General features: G+C 47.2%; 1 pseudogene; it reads left to right on the forward strand.

The window, feature by feature from the left end:
* Positions 1-2,937: 2,937 nt before the first annotated feature.
* LOC134381152 (tryptophan--tRNA ligase, cytoplasmic-like) lies at positions 2,938-4,326 on the forward strand (annotated as a pseudogene).
* Positions 4,327-4,712: the final 386 nt, after the last annotated feature.

The raw sequence follows: 4,712 nt of genomic DNA on the forward strand, positions 1-4,712 counted from the left end.
GGGTTTTCCTGCAATTATTGGAAGCAAAATATTTTCCCTGACCTCCAAGTGTTTTATTTCAGGTGAGATGACAAAACACACCCACATGATGATTAAACATCAGCATAACGCAGAATGTAATCAGAACCCAAATGGTGCGTGTGTGGATTAAAATCATAACAGTCATCCAGAGAAAGAAACATCACAGGGAGCTGAAGTTACTGCTACAGTGAGAGGTTTTGTAGAAGTGGGACTTTAGTGGAACTCTGAAAGTCATTTAGTTAAATGTATGGCCGCGGGGACAGTGGAAGTATATCGGGGAGAAGTAACAGTGAAAGCACCATGGTCAGAGCGAGAAGAACTGTGTGCAGGACATGAGAAGGTATCTGCCTGGCACTGTCTGCTTCCTTTGACAATGCATGGGAATATGCCCCATGGTACCCACTGACCATGTGTCAGCCCCTGTGCCACACACACTCATCCATTGCCTTGCTCCAGCCTCGCAAAAGCCCAAGGAGGCAAATCCAGTTTTACAAACCAGAAAGGAAGGACTCAAAGGGGTTCAATATTGTCCAACGTTACATATGTGCTAGTAGGAGGCAGAGCAAGGACTCCAACTGAAGTCAGCTGAGCCCAGAGCCTGTACCATGAACTCCAGCACTCATACAAAGCAGTATTTGGGTGGCCAACCGGCAGCAGTGAGCTGCACAAAGCTTTCAGATGTGTGTTTTTGGCCAGCACAGTCTGCAGAAAAGCAGAGTGCCTAGACTGGGGAAGTCTGGCTGCCCATGCAGCTTAATCCCTGTTGTCCTGCCCTCCCTGTTTCACATCTTCATGCTACCTGCCCTGGTACCTGCCCAGGCAAATGTGCTTGGGACTCCCAGCTGACACTGAGGCAGGCAAAAGGAAAACAAGAGCCCATTCTTGAGACCCTTCTAGAAGAAGATTTTGAAAACAAAGACCACAAAGAGGAAAAGAGTCAAAGAGTCTAAGTCTCCAAGGTTTTTCAAAGTGTGCCAGCCAGCACCAGAATTCCCAGGGAAGCTTGTTAAAAATGTGGAGCCCTGGATCCACAGCACACCAACTGAGTCCAGCAGATGGCCCAGGACTCTAAACTTTTTAGCAGGCTCCTAGGGGGGGTGTCTGATATTCACTAAAATTTAAGAACTATTGAATTGTACTTGTTCCAGAAAAAACCCTCACAATCATCTATTTTTCCCTTCTTGAGAATGTAACTCTTTGCCACGTGCACTCTACATGAAAAACAGTATTCACTATCGGCTTGTAGAAATATTTCATGTATGTCTTAGAAAAGCCTTTAATCTCAAGTTCCTTTTCTCTGAGCACTTCTTTTTATCTTTGAGCTTGAAGTCAGCACTAAATCCTTTTTTAACCAACACTAACATCAAAAGGACTTCACTGCAATCCAGCTCATCTGAGCCATTTTCTCCCTTCGTTTTCAGTTTATTACCAAGGAACTAGCCAGTGGCATCGAGAATTCTTCACACTGACAAAAGATCAGGGTTCATTAAGTCCCAAGATTTGTTTTGGAAGCAACAGAAGGCCTCTTAACCTCTTTCCCCAGCCTGTTCCCTGAGAAAAATGGGTGAGAGAAACCCCCCAGGGCCTTTGGGCAATGAGGACTGTCCAGGCCCTTGCTCCTGACTTTGGGAAGAGCTTTCACAGCTTTGTGCATTTTCCTTTGAAGTCCAGGATACCTGGAATGACCTTCCCTGCCTCCCACTCCCTACCTCCATCAAGTCCTATTTATCCTTCAAGTCCCAGCTCAGAAGTACTGATAATAACAAGAATAATCATAAGTCAGGTTTCCCTATTCTATTGTGTCTTAGCTTGCTATAATTTCCCTGCACAGTACTCATCAAAGTCTGTAATGATATAATTGTGTGATTATTATATGGGAACCTGCCTATTCCACTTGTCTGAAAGCAACATGAGGCAGAGACCATTTGCTTTGCTCACACTTGTGTTTACAGCCTATTACCATGTCTGGCACATAGTAGGGACTCAATATTATTAAATGAATGATTTCACAGATTCACATTTATTGACTCCTTACAATGTGTCAGGCACTGGGATAAGTGCTCCTGATACATGATCTATTTTAATCTTCCCAACAACCTCTGAGATGTGTATTATGCCCCTGCTGTATAGCTGAGGATATCAAAGCTCATCAAGGGGTTTTCCATGGACGGCTAACAGGTGGCCCATGGCTATGCTGGTGGGCACTGTAGGGCTGGATGAGGACACCAAGGGAGGAGCAGAGAAGTAATGTGACTTGCCCAAGGTCTCCGAGCAAAAACGTGCCCAAGCTGGGATTGAAACCCAGGTCTCTCTGACCCTAGAACTCATGATTCTTCCACCATACTGCACCGCCTCAGTGAACCACAGCCACAGAGAACTTACAGTCTGCCTTTTCCACCCCCCACAGCTATATGTAAGTCAGTAACTACATGTCAGTTACTCACACTGCTGCTGAGGGTGGGGAATGGGAAGAGGGTGGGAGGTTATATGGAGGCCAAGCTGGGGTCAGGAGTGGCTGGTGCAATGACCAGTTGATGGCTGGGTGCTCAAGAGGGTTTCCCAGGTGTCCACCTGCCCCCTCCCAACCCAACCCTGACTGGACAGTCTCATCAAGGAGGTTGTAAGAGGCTAAAATATTTCTGAGAATCTGTGTGATTTCTAAGAAACCCCTAAGTGCCTGTGGCTACAGGGAGGGGTAGATAGGAAAGAGCTCTTCTCTAAGATCCTTTTCTAAGAAGAAAACTGAAAGGGGAAGACTATGAAAGACAGCTTTTGGCTGGACAGGGTAGTCTCAGCTGCTCAGCTGTCCAGCGTGACCAGTGGCCGCCTCTGCAGTGTCTTTTACAACCTGTCTTGTGTCGACCCCTGTACAAATCCTCTGACATGCTAGCTAGCCGTGAACCTAAGTCCTAGAAGATGGCAGACATGCCCAACAGCGAGGCCTGCACCTCTTCGCTGGAGCTGTCCAACGGCATAGCTGCTCACGGGGAGCTCATGAGGTCCCTGAAAGCTGGACAGGAGACAAGGATGAAATTGATTCTGCAGTAAAGATGTTGCTATCATGAAAAATCAGGTACAAACCTGCCATGGGGGAGGATTACAAAGCTAACTGCCCTCCCGAGAACCCAGCACCTGGGTGTCATAGTGGCCCAAATGCTACCGAAGTGGATTTTGTGGACCCGTGGATAGTACAGACTAGTAGTGCAAGAGACATTGACTATGACAAGCTCATTGTTCAGTTTGGAAGCAGAAAAATTGACAAACAGCTTGTAGATCGAATAGAGAGCACCACCGGCCTAGACCACACCAATTCTTGCACAGACGCTTCTTCTCACACGATATATGAATCAAGTTCTCAATGCCCATGAAAATAAGAACCCATTTTATCTGTACATGGGCTGGGGCCCCTCTTCTGAAGCTATGCATGTAGGTCACCTCACCCCTTTTATTTTCACAAAGTGGCTGCAGGATGTGTTTAACATGTCCTTGGTCGTCCAGATGACAGATGATAAGAGAAGTACCTACGGAAGGACCTGACGATAGACCAGGTCTACAGCTGCTCCATGAAGAACACCAAGAAGTTCATCGCCTGTGGCTTTGACATCAAGACTTTCACCTTCTCAGGCCTTGACTGCACGGGGATGAGCCCAGGCTTCTACAAGGATGTGGTAAAAGATTCAGAAGCATATGTTACCTTCAACCAAGTGAAAGGCATTTGATGCTTCACCGACGGTAACAGAATTGGAAAGATCACTTTTCCTGCCATCTCTCCTTCAGCAACTCATTCCCACAGCTCTTCTGGGATAGGACAGACATCCAGTGCCTTATCCCATGGGCCACCAACCAGGATCCTTACTTTAGGATGTCAAGGGACATCACCCCCAGGATCAGCTATCCTAAGCCAGCCCTGCTGCACTTGACCTTCTTCCCCACCCTGCAGGGCCCCCAGACCAAACTGAGTGCCAGTGACCCCAACTCCTCCATCTTCCTCACCAACATGGCCAAGGAGACCAAGACCAAGGTCAACAAGAAGGCATTTTCCAGGGGGAGAGACACCTTTGAAAAGCACAGGCAGAGTGGGGGCCACTGAGACGTGGATGTGTCTTTTATGTACCTGATCTTCCTTGGGGACAACGACAAGCTCGAGCAGATCAGGAAGGACCAGACCAGCGGAGTTGTGCTCACCAGTAAGCTCCAGAAGGCACTCATAGAGGTTCTGCAGCTCCAGGCCTGGCGAAGGAGGTCACCGATGAGAGCATGAAAGAGTTCATGACTCCCAGGAAGCTGTCCTTTGACTTTCAGTAACTCTAGTTTTATATATGCTTATAAGGAGACATAATTTATCAGTCACCTCAGCCCAATCAAAGCGCCATTATCCGTAGGCTTCTGTCAGGTCCTAATTACTGAGCTTGTGTCTGTGTGTTATCAAGACTTTTTCTTCTTATTTATCATTTTTGTCTCTTGTTGGCAAAACACCGTGGGATGATTGGGTGCTGGCTAGCATCGCATGGTCAGTTAGAGAAGTCCAGCTGTGAGACTGTCCCACAAAGCAGCCCCAAGGATGTGGAGCCTCTGGCAGGAAGTCCATTGGCAGCCAGTTCTGGTCCACAGAGGACTGTCCATTTGAAAGCAGCCTAGCGTTCCAAAGATACTCTCAAAACCTACTCTATTAAAAAATATGCATTCTATGC

This window comes from Cynocephalus volans, chromosome 6 (genome assembly GCF_027409185.1).
Source record: "Cynocephalus volans isolate mCynVol1 chromosome 6, mCynVol1.pri, whole genome shotgun sequence".
Lineage (NCBI taxonomy): Eukaryota > Metazoa > Chordata > Mammalia > Dermoptera > Cynocephalidae > Cynocephalus > Cynocephalus volans.